This window comes from Apis cerana, linkage group LG5 (genome assembly GCF_029169275.1).
Source record: "Apis cerana isolate GH-2021 linkage group LG5, AcerK_1.0, whole genome shotgun sequence".
Classification (NCBI taxonomy): Eukaryota; Metazoa; Arthropoda; class Insecta; order Hymenoptera; family Apidae; genus Apis; species Apis cerana.
Window position 1 is genome coordinate 6,392,046 of NC_083856.1, and position 19,252 is coordinate 6,411,297.

The following is a 19,252-nucleotide window of genomic DNA, read 5'->3' on the forward strand; positions in this document are numbered from 1 at the left end:
CGAAATTCGTTTCGACGAACCGCGGCAGCGATATTCGATTCTTGCGTGAAAAGACGACGTATCGATGACGTATTTCATCTCGACTCCGTTTCTAATTTGTAATTTACTTTTCTTCGCTCGAAATCGTGGTATTTTCAATTTGCAAACATGGAAACGATGGGATCGATGAAAGATGTTGGTAAAGGTCGATAATTTTTGTGTTTGGCCATGATCCTTTTCGATTTGTAATTTTGTTACACGTAACAATTGTATTTTGCAAATACAAAAATTATTTATAAAGATGGATAAGTAAAATTTCAATCAAGACACTTTATCAACTCTTTTTGACAAGTAAAAAAAAAGTAACAAATAAAATATTTATATATATTGAATCAAAATTACCAACGATTCAATATAAATATTAATTTAATTATCTTATTTATATTTAACTTCCATGAAGTCGTTCTGTTCTCTATCTATTAGAGTGTCGAGCAATTTAAATTTCGCGCGTGAAACAATGTATATTTCGAATAAAGATGGAGATATCGGTTATCTCATTGCCTTGATATTCATGGAACAATGTACTTATTTGTCCCAGCTTAATTCAGCAGTTTGCTCGCACGAGTTCGAATTCACTGCAATGCAAAGCCTCATGAATATTTATTATACACGGTGAAGTTGAATACACGGGACGAGTAAACTGTGGATACCGATTAGAAATCGGATGATTTCTGATTACGTCGTGTTTCATTGATCGAAAGAGCAGAGGCGCGTGAATAAGAAAACGCGGGTCGAGCAAGTGTCCCTCGAGTTTTTAATTTCTCTTTGATCATTTTTCGTTTAAACGGGCGACCGAAATTTGCATAATTCGATAAGCGGGACGGCTGTTGAATTTGAGGCGTGCGAGATTAAAGTGCGTTCGATTAAAGTGCGAGGAGATGGAAAATTATATTTTGTAATTTTTGTTACGCGCCTGTGATTATTTCAACTGGATAATTAGGTGGTAAGACGTCGGTTTTAACAGGCTACGCGACGCGACTGTCAACTTCTCGGCGTTGGGAGAGGAATGACTATTATTTCGTGTTTGTTATCGTAATCATGTCATTACGGAGACAGAGCAAAAAAAGAAGGGAAAAATTAACTTATTTATTTACTCGTGAGAACATCCTTCTCGTTTCGTTCGATTATAATAAATATAATCGCTTGAATCTCACCGGAAAATCGGAGCACCTTCTCAACTCGATCGTTTTTAACCTAATACCTTTGATTAATCAAAAAATTAAAATTAAATCGGTCGAACTGATACGATGTGTTTATCATTCAATATCCAATAAAGTGTAAAAATATAAATTAAAATAAAGAAACGAACACATTCCATTTCATCGTATTAAATTTTTTTTCTACTTTCTGTCCAGCAATATCTTGATCTAATCGCTGTAAAAAAACAATTATACATTCCATACCAATTTTATCTCCGGTTGTTCGATCTGCTCGAGCAAATTTAAAAATATAAATTCAACATTAATTGAGCAAAAAATCGATATTCTACCGATAAATGACATCCTTGACATCCTGTTCTACGACAGCTCAATTTATCAATCAAAGGTCGGGTTTAAATATCCCGCCATTTTATCTCTCTTTCTATCTTCCATGATGGAATCAGGATGTGAAACAGATAGGAAAGTTTTCACCTGAGACCACTCACTTCGTTATGAGAGTCGATAGTCGGTGAGAGAGAGAGAGAGAGAGAGAGAGAGATCGAGGGAAAAAAAATCGCACGTGCCTCGATCGGTCCGCCAGGTTTATCGCGTGAAATTACGCGTCGCACGTGCGCTCGAATGGCCAATAGTGAAAAGGTCGCGTTGAGTGACTAAGAAATGGGAAAAAAGTCTCGAGCGCGGATGATTTCGAAATGTTTTGCGACCGAGTGATAAAAATTGTTGATATACTGGGCAGGAGACCTTTGAAAAACGAGGGATACCGTGTATGCCTGGATCGTGATATCGATTAAAATACCATTTCATTACCGATAAATGATTGGATTTAATTGATCTTCTTAATTTTTTTCAATCGTTCGACCGATGAATCCTAGTCGCCACTAGATTGCATATTGATTAAATTTCATGAATCTGTATTAAATTCAGTGGGCGGTTTAATTTAGAATCAAAGATACGAGAAGACGAGTTGAAATATGGTTTGAGGGAAATATTCTTAATTAATGGATTTTGGATTAAAGTAATTTATAATTACGCGCGAGAGAGAGTTGTTTTTCAATGTTCTCGAGGATATTATATTTTCACTTATATTTATCTGATAAATATTTAAACTATAATATATTTGCACCTAACAATTTTAATTATATATATATATATATCAGTTAACGAACAATTCTATTTTAAATGAAATATTGACACGCCTCATATCGTCGCAATGATCATTTGCATCACATCGATACCAAAAATAAATTAATTTGCCGAAAAAACGTGTCCAACAATCCAATATTCTCGAGCATTAATACGTCCCGATAATTCTTTCGAAGATGTCATAAATTAAATTATTCTTGGCAAACGAAAAATCGCGCAAAACAAATGTTCCCCAGCACGCGATTGCAAATCATCAGATCGATTATCACGGTGCGTGCAACCGAACGACAAACAAGGGGTTTCGTGCCGGCCAATGGTATAGACGGTATCGTACTATAATCTGTTCCACGTTGTCAATATTTAACAGAGGTCCGCAGATTTATCTGCGCAGGCTGCCACGCTCACTACACTTCACAATCGTACGCGATCGTTTCTTATTCGTTCTTTTCTCGGTTTTTTTTCTATTTTTCATCTTTCTCTTTTTTCCTTTTCTCTTTTATTCCTGAAACTATATTTTTCTCGCAATGGAGAACCGTGCTAAAGGGACCGTACCAACGCGAATGGATAAGGACGAGCGTTCCGGTTATCAGATGACGAGAGGACAAAAAATGCGCATGATGTAATGCAATTGGTAAGCAGATTGTATTGAACGTATACGCGCATATAGATTGATACGGCGATAACGCGAACGTTGGTAGCGAGGAGAAGGCCATTAAAGAAACAAATAGCGAAGGGTGTGCTTGGAATGAAGGAAGAGGCGTGTAAAATGGGCCGGGACAGGTAAATCGTACAAAGAAAATAGATAACATACCGCGAGAGATGTTTTCGAGTAACCTTTCCATTTCTTCTTTTCTCTTTTTGCATGATCAATCGTAGCGCCAAATGTTATTGGGACCTTTCATTGCTCAAACAAAATTCCTCGGTTGACTCTCCTTTTCGTCGCTCGTAGTCGCAAAAAATGTAGAAAGAAAGAACGTAGAACAACTTAACCTGAAAAAGAGAAACATCGTATTGGCAAATCGACAATTGAAAACATTGAGACAATAAAAATTAGAACAAACCACAGAATTGTTACCTACAGGTGCAAAACGATTTCTGGATGGGCCGAAGACACACATTTCTGATCTTCTGTCCAATAATTCTCACAAAAACAAAACAATTATCCTCTCTTAATAACCGTTCGACGTTGAATCCCCGAGGTGAAGTAAAATCGTGCACGCGCAAGCGCGGAACACGATAGCCGCGCATGCGTGGTCGGTCATCGCGCGGGAACGTTTAATTGGACGCACAAACGAGCGCGCAGAGCGTTCGCCTCAACGCATAACGTCCAGGACAATGATCGTTTTCCCCTGAGGACATTCTGCGTTTAATGTTCGGCACGATCCATAGCCGTTCATGGATCGTAAGCGAGCCGCAATAATCGTCGCCATTCCGCGAACAGATTCGCCTTAATGACACTGTGATCTGCTGGCATGCGATAATTAAGCCAACGCGTTCATCTCTTCGCTTCTCCTTCCCGATACAATGAAATAATCGTTCTATCGTTCGTTCGGTAGGGATATAAACGTGAATCAATTATATGGCGAAACGTGGAATGGAAGAATAATTTGTTCCTTGCTATTAAATAAAATTTAAAGTTTCGATATTATCTTTCTTTCATCAACGAAAATGATACATACCGATAATATGTGTGCAACGTTTTACGTGCGTTAAAAATTAAACTAAAAAGGAATTATCCATTTTTCCATTCGCGTATCGCGACCATAATCAACGCTAACGACATCGATGCATCGATTACGACATTCGACAAAATAGTAAAAATTGCTCGATAAAATTTCAATAAGTCGATTATAATCGACATTCGTATCGAGCACAACGTAAATTTTTCCCCCGAAACGAAAATCGATAACATTCCAACGAACCATACCAGCTTCCGCGCCACGGAAAACGCGCAACTAACGTTGACGTCAATTTAATAACCACCGTCTAAAAACTCGATCTCGGGTGTCGTGCGCCAGATTTATGGGCCTCGATCGATAAATTAGCAGCTGCGGCAATTTCGATCGCCTGAATATCTATTTTCGTTACGGTCCTAAATCACCACGGTAGCGAAGTAGCGAGATACATTGAATAATTCGATATCATCGTCGATACGTGGGTGAAATTTATCTCGGGTTCGTTCGGCCGCCGCTTACGTATACCGTACGTGTGTATAAGCACGAAAACTTGGAGCTATCGACGATAACACGGTAACGGTGAAGTAGGTGGAACGTAATTACGCAATATTTATATGGCATCGTTCTTGGATGCTTGGTAGAAGCGGCACGAAGTAATTTCGTGTTTTACTATTAATTCCGATTGGCCTCTCTCTCTCTCTCTGTCTCTCTTTCCGTAGAACCGATAACAGGAGGACCAGTTTGCCGCGGGTGAAAACACGTTAATTCAACGATAAACGCGAACACCCAGTTGCGGACGTGTAATAAATTCGACGATTTGCCCGGATAACGATTATTAATGAGCGCGACTAATTGTAAAGGGATCGTACGCGATTCGATATGTTCCGTGGACCGTGCACCACCGATTATCGAGGAAAATGAGATTTTACTTGGGTGAACTTGTTGAATGAATTATGAGCGTGTTGAGTATGTGGACAATTTTATCAAAGGTGGATACGTACACGTACTCGGCGAGATTATGAGCGCGTATCTCCATGTGATTCGATTTGGTGTGACTACCGTTTGGATCTGGATAAATTGGAAGAGGTCAGCGGCCTATCATGCCCTGATATTATCCGCTGTTTATCCCGAGTTGGTTAGGTATGAACTAAATCTGAATTGGTTGTCTGCAATATTTTGTCGTAGCGTGTACTCGATAATTATTGTCTCGATAAACTCATCCACGCGGTTGAAATTAGGCGTTTAACTTTCTTACAAGGATCTGTGAAATAATAATTGAAACAAACGAATATGAAATGTCATATTTTTCGAATTCGAATGTTAATTAAAAATGTAATTAAATGTAATGTAATTAAAAATTAAATACCACGAAATGTCACGAAATATCTCATATCGAAATAAAAATATCGTTTGAAATATCGTTGAGATTAGACAAATTACTTGAATTTAAAAAATATTTCTTTTCAATTCCTAATCTTCCCTTGTTACTAATCGTAGATCCAGTAATTTGAAACAATTTCTACGATATCTCAATTTTCATTACTTCCAATTCGTTCATTACGCAACAATCTAAGTTAAAGCAATTTTTCTCAAAGCAAATCCTCTCTTCATCTTTTCCACCTATCTTCTTAACAAAATACATTAGATTCTTATCTTTATCGCCGCGTATCTTTTATTATCCGTCCCATACATCCGCTTAATCAGATTCGAATCGACTAACTCGCGCGGATACGAATAACACTCTCCTAATCAAAAACCAGATTCGAATCGCATAAAGAGTAAAGAGTAGCTCGCCAATAGATCCCAAGCCGTAATAAGAGATCCAGAGGAGGACGTTTAAATAAATTCACACCTCCTTCACACCGCCCATTCCACGAATATCTCTCTCCACCCTGAAAAAGGGTAATAGCTTCCAGTTATAGACTGGTTCCTGTCTCCCCACGAAGAAACTGTGATCGTCGATGAGTATCAGAGATCGTTTCCAAGCGGGCAGATTTGTTTTAATGCTCGCCACTCGTCGATGACCGTGCCCCATTAAAATCAATGATCTCACCCTCTCACCTTCTCTCTCTCCCTCTCTCTCAGATACAACAATTACGAGAAAAACCGAGCGTGGCTCTCTCTATTACCGCCTCGATTAAGCTGAAACCGCCTCGTTTCACTCCCCTCACTGTCGTCCGATCTCTCGAGGGTATCGCTCTCGAGGAGGATCAATTAATAAACAACCGGTCGATTATGGGAATCGAGTCGCGTGGGTGGATCCCACTCTCTGGACCGTTCTCCAAGCTTCGTTTTCAATTCAACGGGTTTGAGGCGGTCGTTGACGCGGTTTATAACGAAGAAACGTTTCCGATCGGAATCGTTCGGAACGGCGGTGCTCGGATCAAATCGCCCCGCCATTTCGTTCGACGCTGTTCCAACCGGGGAATAGAAACCGCTTCCATCCCGTTTTTCCTCGATTGCGCCGAGAATTATCCCCGATGCGGCCGCGAGATAGCATTTGCACGCGAGTTTCACGAGCGAGCTTGCAATTATTGGCTCGATTATCCAGGCTCGTGAATGTAAAAGTGAAACGACGCGAGCTGGTATCATCGTTCCGTAACGATGATCGGACGTGGGACGAGTAATTATGGCGAGCGCGTTGATAAGTTGTTGCGAATAGAGCGGTGATCGAATTCAATGCGGTTGGAGAGAGATTGAAAAAGGACGATCGAAAATTTGACTGCACCCTTTTCTTTCACTCCTTCGTTTTTGTGAATAGAAAATGACTCGTCAAGGATTGGCTCGTGAAAATCGCAAAGGCAGGTTGAGAAATTCGAATCGTTCCTCGATCCTGGAAATTAATCGTGCGTTAATATAAAGTATATATATATATATAGGTATATAGAGTAGATTTCAATCTACTTGATTTAATTAAAACTCTGCCAATAAGTTATCTCTTCCTTTTTCTTTTACTTTTACGTAAGGAATAAGATTCAAAACAACTCGCTTCGTCCAATCTCTGTTTACAGTTACCCGAGAATTCCGAGAATCGATAAATAAGGGCAGGCAGAAATAAATGTTATAAAAGAGGAGCTTATCGTTATAACCGCTTGCTCCCCGTGTTCAACCACGTGTACACAACAGATAATAATTTCAACATAATTTCGCTAGAAAAATCCATCGATTTATCTCGATTAGAAAGAATAAAAAAAAGGGAGAGAAAAATGTGTGAAATGCCGTGCAACGTTTCTGATTCGAAATCGACCGGTAGCGAGAGCGGCGACGACGAGAAAATCGGGCGAAACATCTACGAAATTTCTTCGAATCCATCCACGAATGCATCTAAATTTAGACGGAAAAATCCTTAAACCGTTTTCCTGTATCGATATCGAGCGTGTTCGAAAGTATGATCCCGCTTTTCCATGTTAATTTCTACCAGGCATTCGAACGGAAAACGACACACGATCGTTGGCCGAAAAAAATTGCGCAACATTGCGCGTTACCGGTTGCTTGATCCGTGATCGAAATTTCACCGGCACAACTTGCTTGCATAACTCGGTTGCAATTAGTAAACACGGCGCGGTTACCGTCGGATGCTGTGTCGGATCCCCTCCCCTCTTCGCTTTCTTCCTTTTTCCTTTCTTTTTTTATCCTTATCCCCCTCCCCTCTTTTTTCACGGTCCGTTTCCTTTCAATATATATATATATATACACACACATTGTCGGTGAAATTAAATCGAACGCGTAATAAATATGCGTGATACGAGTTACTTAATCCATTAATGCTTTCCGGATTTTCAAGTCAAGGGAAAATTGAGCGGTTTGGAAGAGTTTCTGCTACTGGTTTTACGAGACGTTTTAATAGGGGGAGGGAGGGTTTTGGACGCGTACGTAAACATGATAATTAAGGCATTATACAACGACACTCTTACCGATATAATAAGAGTATGTAAATGATGAGCGAGCAAAGAAATCGAGAAGTAGTTTAATTTTTGATGGAATTTCAACAAGTTTGTAATATGTTAAAATATACGCTTCTATATATTTATTCGTCATTTCTTTTTTTCATTCGTTTATATTTCTATATACGTATGCTCAACTTGTATACGTATATATACTCTATCCTCTTTTTCTCTCTTCCTCCTAACCTGTCCAAACTAAGATTCCAGTCGAAAACTCCATTTTATTATCTTAATCTGTTCCGAAAAGGAGAGCAAAGAGACAGACCGACCAAGTGGGCCATTTAAATTCGGCCCACGTCTCAAACGAAACTTCCTTTTCTCTCTCTCTCTTTCTCTTTCTCCATCCTCCAGGAACTCAAACCACGAACGAACTAGAAGAAAGCATTACCAAACGAAAGAAAATTACTTGTTAACCAAATTCAAAGAAAAGAAAACTCCTCGTTCCCTTTCCTGTTTCATGGATTCACGACGATCTTCGTACGATCGAGCTACAAAAATGATGGATGCACAAAGGGGAGGAGAAGAAGATTTATCTGTTTACACGTCTCGTCGTTCCGACACGCGATTCTCGGCGAAGATAAAAGAGAAAAAAAGAGAGAAAGAATTCATCATTTAAGCCTTTTAGATCGATCCGGGAAGTTGGCCGCGACAACCGAAGGAAAAAAAGAAAAAAGAAAGGCAGAGGAAATTATTTATAACGCCGTTCTCTCGATTCGAGATCGCTTTTCGACGGTCCAAGACAAAAAGGGATGGACAAGGAGGAGGGGGATTTAGCGTCCACCGAGAGAGAATGAGCGATAATAAAAGAGGCCTGACGTTATTGTCGCGGCATATACGCGAGGGGATACTCGTTTACTCGGGGAATATCTGCGGTAGATCTGTGCTCCTCGGAGATACCGATTGCCGCCGGGGCCCCTTTATTTACAACGACAATGACAAACGTAACGACAATTCACGGTTATAAGCGGTTGGCCTGGCCCCGACATAACGCGCGACGTCGTTTTTACGAAGCGCGGCAAGAATTCGAAAGGAGAGCCGATAAATCGTAAGAAGCGCTTCAACTCGCGACGCGTGTAATCCTCCCGTCCCCCTCACGTGTGTACATTTCGTACGTGCAGCGCCACGCCCTCCAACGCGATCCCTTCTTACTCTCGGATCGTGGCGAACCGAGAATCGAAGGGACGGGATCCGGTCGATTTCTCGAGGAAAATTCTCTAGGAGGATGTAGATAAAGGGGGAATAACGAAGAAGTTCGTTTAAGTGATTCGGGATAATGTATTCGAAACGAGCGTTTCGATGAGATACGTCTGATCAGTAACGGCGTCTACTACTTAGAACCGGTGAATCAACATAAAATAATTCGTCAGTAACGGGATAACCAGTCGACCACTTTCGCCGAACACGTTCAGGAAATACAGTTTAATACATTTCAGATCCTGCTTTGACACGCTTCGTTTCTTTTTTTTTCTTCTTCTTCTTCTTCTTCTTCTTTCGATCGAGTAAACACGCGAACGCATCATAGAACGCGTAAGAGAAAAAGGAAAAGAAACGTTCTATCTAATAAGACGTTAATAAATACGTACGTACGTGAAATTTCATTACACGATATGCTACCGTGAAATGTCACTGGCGCGATTAACATCGCGAAGTGGACGCTCGAGGCGAGTGGAATTTTACAAGAAACCAACCGACGACTTAATTAATGCAGGAAGTGTCGCCTCGTTAATGAAACCTAATCGGCCGATCGATTTTTACGTAATTTATGACGGATTAAAAAAATTTCTAACAAACAAACGTTTAAGAAACCTTATTGAAAATCTTTTGGAAGAGATTCACATTTATTAAATTCTGCAAGAATTATTTTAATCCATATAAATTATTATTTCTTTTTCATCTGTTTATCTCAATAAATGGTTAGAAATTTGATCGACGTCACAGGACACGATAGAATATGTATATATATATGTACTATACGGTGTATCGTGTCACTTGTAACCAACCCTTTTCATATTCTCTCCTCGATCGTTAGGATTCGAGGGAAGCTGTCATCGCCCCGTTAAACCCTCGAACTCTGTCACGGGTGAAATTTCACCCCATGCAAATTTTATTTTAACGCGACGATTTCCTCCGTTGATGAAAAGAACCCTTAACCTAAGGGTTAAAAAGAATATATATGTATACGCAAGTATTGCTAGTGGTACACGATGTGGCGAAACACGAGCATCGCATAGATTTTTAGAATTAATTCCCTACGATTCAACGAACAACGAGCCCAGCTCGAGCTATTTCGAAAAGAAAGAGAAAAAAGAAGAGGAGGAAAAAATGAACGTTAACCATTAAAACAACAAAATTCCATCGTTTATGTCATTCAGTAGGCATCGGCGTGCCATCGTTTTATTGCCAATTATTTTTACCGTCCTCACGGACGCATAACTTTCACTGAATAATCAAACCAAGAAGGATCAAAAGATCCTACCACATTACTAATTAGAAATCCTCGCTTTCTGTTCAAAAAAAGAAAAAAAAGGAAAAAAGAAGAGAAAAGAGAGAGAGAAAAAAAAAGAAAAATTTCGCCACATACCAGATATCTCGTCCGCTAATAAATACAGTGTCACCGGATCGTTAACAAAACTGGTTCGAACGGATCAAGATTTTTACCCGATTAACAGTACTCTAACGCGCCTCGTCGTGCCTTTTATCCATCTCTTTTTTTCTTTTCTTTTCACCCTCCTCCTCCTCCCCCTCCCTCCCTCGCCGCATCTCAAAGCGCTTGTTTCCCTTTTTCTCTCTCCGATCGGAAGAGGCGGCTCTCTCGATCGTCTCGTTATATGGTAGTGCGAGATCGGCGACGAGTTATGGGCGTAAACAACGCCGCGCGGTGTGGTGCCGTGTGGAAAAATGGTGGCGCGATCGACGAGCCGGTCGTGAAACTATCTCTCTTATTTGCGAACCGCAAGAGGCTTCGTTAAAATTACGGCTGGCGCGTGCGAGCGGTGAAACTCGGTGGAGCCGAGTTCGTGGGGGAGAGAGAGGGAGAGAGAAAAGGCGAGGCAAGAAGCGGGAGATCCGCGTTTTCCACGCCCGAGGTACTGCTGAAACGGGCGAATTCGATCGTTAACGGGCGTCCTCCTCTTCGCGGGGCGACAACAGCGGCGATGAAAGCGCTTTTTCATTAAATTCGTATTCAGCGGGATGCAAGGCGGATTCTGAACTCTCCATTGTTCGAGAGAGGTTTTGCTCGATACTCGAGGAGAAGAGTTTGAACGAAATTTTTCCTTCTTCTTTCGAAACTTCAATTACGAAGTATTCGTACATTATCTCTGTTATTTAAATTCGTCCAGTTTGTACCGAAGCATTTGAATCAAACGCGAACCTTCGTTCCTTAAACGATAGTAGTAGTAGTAGTAAATTGCGAATCGTTCTGTTTAGAGAGAGAGAAAATTCTGTACGAGGGGAAAAGAAAAAAAAAAGAAAAACTATAATGCGCCCGCATTTCACGCGTCGGGTCTTTGACCTAACCGAGATGATCGAGATAGTTAGTCGGTGACATTGGAGCGAAACTTTCGACTCGAGTTTCCATCGGGGAAAAAAGATCGGGGGTAATGGAGATCGGTGCTTTTCCACGCCCGAGGAGGTAGTTGGCGGTGAATTATTCGACGAGGATCTCTCGACTCGTTTCCCAGAGCTGTTCACGCACGGAAGCTCATACTTGTTCCTCATACTTGCGCCCGATTAGCGGGCCGTTTCGATAAAATCTAACTAACGATGCTCGTCCATCCAGCGTCCTTTTCTCACCCCTTCACTCGCCAAATCGAAATTTTTCCACCACCGTTCCGAGAGAAAGATCCTCGATCCGATCCTATTAATCAAACCTCCACCGACGGATCGAAAACGAAGATAGGAGGCTTCATTCGCGAAAGCCGAGAAATAAACGATAGAAAATATCGGTCAATCGCATCAGAAGCCAACAACAGCCACCCCCGGAAGAAAGGCCGAGCAACGAAAGAATCACCCTTGCCGCTACCCCCACCCCACTAACCCATCCTCCCTACCCATCCTCCTCTTCCTCGTTTCCTGCTACCGTAAGAAAATCAAGCGAGAGGGCATTGGGTGGGGACGCGACACAACGTTAAACGTCCCCGCAACGCCGTGCGGAGTCACGCACTTACGCACCTAGGCAAAGAGAAGTGGTGGTAGGCAGAGAGGGAGATCGGCTAGCTAGCAGCACAACCGTGGTGGAAGAAGGAGGGATAGAGGCAGGCGGAAGCAGAAGGGAGAAGAGAGAAGGAGAGAGAGAGAAGGAGAGGGAGAGACGAGATCGCGTACACACGAGGGGGTAAAACTCGTAGACGCGCGCGCGTACACGAGGGCCCGACGCTGGGACCGCAGAGAGAGAGAGAGAGAGGGAGAGAGAGAGGCACGGGGTCGGACACGTATGGCGGCGATCGCGAGTCGAGGCGGCGAGACAGAGACGAGGTTACGCTCGGGCCAGGTGGTGGGGAGGGAGGCGGGCCCCGAGCACACGCAAAGCGTGTGTATGAGATCGCGCCGCACACACACGCGCGCAACCGTGCGCCCGTGTTATATGTGCGTTATACCCGGGGACACACGGGTAAAGCTCACACTTACCTGACAAGATGTAAGTTCAGAAACTGGAAGGTGCCACTTCTGCACAGTCCAATACAAGACACCGAACCGGAAAGTTCGTCCCGAAAATTCGGTCGTAGAAGCGAAGGTATTCCATTCTATCGCGCTCGTGGATCATCTTGAGAGAGAGAGAGAGAGGGGTCGAGATCGAGGGATCGAGAGGAGGATAGTAGAGGCTGGGATGGTGGAAAGTGGAGGTGGTGGTGGTGGTGGTGGAGAAGAGTTTTCGGTGGTGGTCGAGGTGGAAATTGGTGGAAATTGTTTGGATTAGGAGGAAGGAAGAGGAAAAAGCGAGAAGAGGAGGAGGAGGCGGAGGAGGAGGAGGAGGAGGAGGAGGAGAAGAAGAGGAAGGCGAGAGTCGGCGAGAGCGAGGAGAAGGGTGAGGAAAGCTGGAGGTGGAAGAAGAAGAGACGGAGGACGAAGGTGGTGGAGGCGGTAGCGGTATATAGTGGTGGTAGTTCTGGAGGAGGAGAAGGTGGAGGATGAGAAAAGACGGCAGGAGGCGGCGGTGAAGGCGGAGGCACGATAACGAAATAAGCGGAGATACGTGAAAACGTATCGGGACACGGAGAGTGACGGTGTGGAGGAAGAAAAGACGCGCGCGTCACGGGACGCAACTTTGTTTTCGCGATCCGATCTCGGAGACGCGAAGTAGACGCGGTAGCAGGAGAAGAGCGAGAACGAGAGAGAGAGAGAGAGAAAGAGAGAGAGAAAGAGAGAGAGAGAAAGAGGAAAAAAAGAAAAAAAGGAGGAGAATAAACGCCTCCGCTTTCGTCCCGATCGACTCTATCGATCGCGGCGTCGAATCGCGCAGTTTTTTCTTCTTTTTCGATATTCCTTCCTCGCTCGCCTCAGTCTCTTCGTTTCTTCCACGCCGAGAGTTCGTTCGAGACGAACGGTGATCCTTTTTTTTTTTTTTTTTACGTTACGATGGTGTTTCGCCGTGTAAACGCGCGGCCCGACGAGACGAGAACGATGACGGAGGCAACGAAAACGATGATCGTCGAAAAGGGGCATCGTATACGCATCGGATGATTATCATATTAATGAAACGGCCCTTCGACTCGACCAGCCGGTGGACGAGATAGTGGACGAGATAGTGGCGGTGGTTACGCATATCGTGAACAAATTCGCCACGATTCGTCGATGCGAGATCTATCATCGGCCGTGTGAGAACGAACGGACCCGAACGAATAATCCCGTGAATCGCAAAGTGTTTCGTGAAAGTGCTCGTTTCGACGAGGGGACAGTGAGGAAAACGACGGAGAGACTCGAGGAGTGTTTGTGCTTGTGTCGATCGATCGAAACTGTCCCGAAACGAAGTGGAACGTTGGAACATTCGAGTGTTTGAAGGAGTATGTCGTACACGCAGGGATAAACTAGATCTAGATCTAGATTTGGAGATTCAGTGCGTCGACCGATCGCTGGTCGCTGACAACCCATCGAACAACCGTAGCCGTGAGTTTTTATTCCTTTCATCTTAATCGAGATCGCGATTCCTTGTCGTCGTTGAAACCGATAGGGACGAGATTCGATTCGCGGAGCGACGTGGCGGAAGTAGCGGCGGTCCGTGAGAGAGGCGCCAGCGTTTTGGCGCGAATCCCTCAACTCCTCGCCAATTCGCCTATTTTCCGCCCTTCGAGACAGTGATTTCGCTCATCGAAATTTCGTCGTCCGCCACTCTCCTCTCTTTGTGCGTTTTTCTTTTTCGTGCAACTCTCGATGTCAACCTCGGCTGCCGATCCTCCGCCAATGTCCGATCGAAAGACTTTCAGAAATCTCCTTCTTGTATCTCGTTTTACGGTCCGTCTCTAGGACACGGCCTCTCTATCTCTCGTCCCGTGATCGCATCTCGTGACGAGAGAAGAAACTTGGAGTGAAAATAAAAAAAAAATTTTTGTCTCGCCACTTGTTCTTGAAACGAAGAACGATACTCGAGTCTCGATGTCTTCCGACGAGCGGATTTGAAGAGGATTTACCTAGAAATTGTAATTGAAAATTAAAGGAGGATAGTGTTTATCACGATCGAACGAAATTTAGAAACGTGGAATAGCACAAAACGTTCGTTATACTTCTTCCTCGCTAGAGAATCTCTAGCTAGATCTCAAAGATGATCCACTCGGTTTGAAATTCCTCTTCGGTGTTCATGTATTATTGATCGATACTCGATGACTCGGTTGGATAAACGATTGGAGGTTCGTCCAAGTGGTATTTTCACTACGTTCCAGCTTTGTCACGAGCTTTCCCACGATAACCGAGCGAAACAGAAGCGGAAAATTGAAATTCCCCGTGATAAAAAGTTATCGACGATCCCGCTCGTGCGTGCTTTTCACTTCCGCCTTAGACTCCTTCCTTCAGTTCGGAATATTGTCCGTGTGATTTGCAATAGCGCTTTCGCGCGATTTTCCCATTATTCAAATTTCATCCCGCGAGAAGAGCATCGAGTGTGATCAAAAATTCTTCCTTCCTACTTCGTTTCCGCTTGCTTTTTCGATTTCAAAAATAAAAAATTTTGGAAACTCGAGTTTGACGAATGAAAATATTCTTCGTCGTCGACGAGGAAAATTAATTACGGATCGGACGACGAGCGGAGAGGAAACCGTGATAAATCGTGTTAGAAATTCCTCTCTGATAACATAAAACTCTCTCTCTCTCTCTCTCTTCCTTAATAAGATTTTAAATCATTAAAATACTTTGACGTATGCATTTCCTGGCTATTGGTAATCGAACAGCTCTTCTCTTTGAAAAAAAAACCTTACTTTCATATAACGCATGCAACCTCTCCAATCATCGATACATCATAATTTTAAATCTTCCCCGAGTGTTCAATAACTTACACGTTATACGGGACACATATTCATTGCATTACGCAATGAAGAATTATTAGCGAAATCGAATATTTTACTTTATTCGACGCGCTATAACATACGATCCTCGCACGAGGTTGAAAGCCTCGTCGTGGAAATATCCTCGTACCTACCTATGCACTCTGTCCGGCGATGACCCTTGCCCAGCTTATTGCCGCACAAAACCGAAATGGGGATCCGAATTTCCCATGGGTGGCTCGCCTAATTATGTCCATGGGACACTCGTTCCATTATGGTATGGCGCATTGAGCATTTGCTAGTTACCCTTTTATGCTAAGCGAGAGGAGAGCCAGTGGATGACCCTCGATCAACGGGTGACCGCTCCAAACGCTCTACCTTCTTCCCTTCCTTGCTTTCTGGACACTGTCCCCTGACCATCCCCCAAGTAACCTACAGGTTACTCCGTATATATGTATGTACACGTCCTTCTAAATATACCCAACACCTGGTCTATGATCTTTTTCGAAACGACAGCGATCAAAATTTTACTTTTCCTTTACTTTTCGTGTGCCACGTTTTATTTAACCCTCTCCCAACACGGAAAAACTATTTTCTTTTAATCTGCCCTCCAAATAACCTGTCTTATCCGGTGAAATGATACGAATCGTTCTCTACTCTTTCCGATCCTCCTCAAACGAAACGGAAACTCGCGTTATCACGGCTCTCCATTCGGAATTTGCCGCTAAACGCGCGTCTCTTCCAACGACTCTCACGACTCGAGGGGCCACCCCGCGAGAAAAAAAAAAGGAAAGAGGAATCCCAGAAGAAAAGCGTCCGCGAAAATAAATACGCGATTAGTGTGCAGGGGCACGTAGAAGGCGAGATCGAACACGGCGAGAGAGGATCCCGGCGGCCTCGCCAGGTATCTCGCAAGCGGCCACCGTTTAATCGACAATTAGTCTCTGGAAAGGGAGATCAACGCGGAGTCACGAGAGCCGCGGGATAATCGTTGCCCCGAAGGAGAGACGAGAGGCGGCGAGAGCACTCTCGTGATCCCCGCCGACTCTTAATGGAGCTATAAAGCCGTATTAAGATTAACTGTTCCTCGGCTTTGGCCGCGCTTGCGCAAGGAGTCGTTGTTCGATAACAGTATCAGGGGAGGTCGTCGTTTCCACAGACTTCAACTGTACAGGGTTGACGCAGGGTTCGTGGAATAAAATCCGGGGAGAAATTTCCAACTCGACCCACCGTTCGCTCTTCTGTATCTTATCTTAAATTTTCCCCACTCCTCGCTTTATTACTTCAATTAATGAAGCTTGCCTTTAACCAAATTGCCCGTTCCCAATAACGTGTAAATACGAGATTCGTGATAAACAGGAATATCGTTATCGTAAATTTTCCCGATTAGCAGGATTAAGCCATTGGAATAATTTCCTGTTGGAAAGGAATTTCGTTATTAATTTCCTCCCCCCCTTTCCTTCCAAGAATTTATCATCAGGCGTGTTTTCCAAACAGTGGCGGGCGAATCGTGGTGGGATCTTTTCCACGCGTTTCGATTTCCTCAACTTAATCCCTCGCTGTTGTAAAAATACCGGATGGAGAAAACCGGGCGCATAAATTGGAAGCGTGGCAAAGGCGGGGTAGGGGGCGATCCCCAGCTTCCGATGACCGGTGTAATCGTGGTTGGAGCGTTATCGCGATCCTTCGCCTCGCATCGCGAAAATATAGCAATTAACGCGGCGGGCGGATTACCGAGGAGGACTTTCACGGCTCGGTTTATCTCGGCCTGAACTTGGACCGATAATAATCCAGCAGGGGCATATAAATAAATTGTATTACCGGCGTGCTTTATAGCGTGCTAATTAACCGTGCGCTCGCTACTGCGGGGCGGCGCGATTGAAATATTACAATGTGGGGAGAGAAAAAAGGAACGCCCTCTCTGAAAATCGAGAAACCTGTTCCTGGCGAGGACAGAAATCGAGGAAAAATAATTAGAGGTCGAGGAAGGGAATTGACGCTGGGTGCTTGTGTAAATTTGTTCTAAAAACTACTGGCTAAGTAAATCGAATTATTGTACTCGAACGAAAATTCGCAGAACTCGTAATCTTAGATAGGAAGACGTTGAACAGATGACTCGATTATTTATTATCGCCTAGAAAAAAATATTAATTTGTCAGTATATCCTGTTCGAGTTCCTGAAAATACGATTTGCAAGTCAAATCGATTGATATTCCTTCCAGTCTTTCCTTCCAATACGAGATAAAACATTTGCATTAATGGAATAATGGAATTCATCCATCTTACCCTTTTTATTTGCTTACTCGCGTGAAATATTTCTCCGCAAATAATACGTGAAACGTGTATCGCGAGATTATACACGAAAGGCCATACACCCGTACACGAGAATGCAATGACTCGCGAAAATGATGTTTACGGGCGGTCGCACGACTCCTCGGAGGAGGAATCCTCGAACAGAATCGAAAACGTTTCCAGGGAATCACGCGAAAACATAATAAGAAGGGATTAACGGATATCCGTGTTTAACTTGTCAGTTACTCCGTTTCCCGCGAGTAACGCAACGACAAAGGATCAAAGGAGTTAACCCCCTTTTCAGTCCATTCCTCGTCACGCGATGCTTCGCCCTCGGGAGTATCGATTTGTTTCAGGCCAACGTTGCAAATGAACCTTGCAAATAAAGAAAGGAGAATTCGTTCGAAAGCTGATCGCGGCCTTTCAAACGCACGGCAAACGTTCACTCGAGATCCAACGTGTAATTCTTTTAAATCTGGTCTCACGTGTTTGATAAATCATTTTTCGAAAGCTTCCTTTCTCACTTATTCACTTTGATCGTGAAAAGATCGAAAATGATATATCAATTTTAAATAAAAAGTATCGTCCGCGATGAACAGTCACGAATTTCCATTCAAACATAAGATAAATTATATTTATAAATTAATAAGATTAATCGTAACGATCCAATTTTATTAAACATCACGAGGTGTTAAAGATGAGAGATGTGATACATAATTTCAACGACCGCACTCACAATAAGAAGCAAAATATACACCATTTACAAATTAGAACGATCGTTTTGGGGCGTGAATTTGATTTCGATACGCAAATTAACGCGCGCACTTCCACGCTGGCGGGTTAAATTGGACTTATTGTTATTTTTTCTTTTTTCCTTCCCCTCCTCTTCGTGCCGTGAGACAGTCGCCAATTTTGATTTGCGCTAATAACACGATCGTTAACCCGCCGGGAGAGAGGCTCGAGAAGGCAACGGGGGTTGGCCGAGTTTCCTTGCGCCGCCACAATGCCAATAATAGCCGCACCGTTTCCGGTGAATGAAAACGAAGGGGTTAAAAAGAGCCGCGAGGTAAAAGCACTCCCGCCGGGTATTGTCGCGGCGCTCGCTACTTACCGAGACCATTTTTCTTTCTGCATCTCCCTCCCTCTCTCCTCTTCCTGTCCTCCGTGAATATTTTTGTTTCCAACGAGAGTATTTCTTTGGGGACGCAGAACTTCCGCTGCGAGTCTCTTCTTCTTCGTGCGAAATTAAATTGCGTAACAATGTTGAACGATTAACGAATAGAGTTTTTAATTCGCTTTCGCTATTTTTATTGTGTTATATTCTCGTTATCGAGTTGAATTTTCCAACTTATTGAAATATATCCAAATATCAAGCGTTCCATCTTCCCCTTTTTGCTAATATTCCTCGACGAATTCGTTTGAGAATTTTCCAAAATTATGATTACATTAGATTACGCAACGAGTTAATAAACACGGATCGAGTTAAGAAGGTCCATTTGAATATTGCAACTTTTTATACATTTTTA

At 43.1% G+C, this 19,252-nt stretch overlaps 2 protein-coding genes across 4 annotated transcripts in view; one reads left to right on the forward strand and one right to left on the reverse strand.

Annotated features, from left to right (window-relative positions):
* The window catches only part of LOC107997643 (uncharacterized), a 125,170-nt gene that overhangs the window by 42,581 nt on the left and 63,337 nt on the right, over positions 1-19,252 (forward strand). The window lies entirely within an intron of this gene.
* LOC107997665 (serine/threonine-protein kinase greatwall) overlaps positions 1-19,252 on the reverse strand; it is a 113,325-nt gene that overhangs the window by 20,209 nt on the left and 73,864 nt on the right. The window contains exon 12 of the mRNA XM_017056419.3: positions 3,154-3,332. The gene's annotated coding sequence lies outside the window, so the exon portion shown is untranslated. The remainder of the gene's footprint in view (positions 1-3,153; positions 3,333-19,252) is intronic.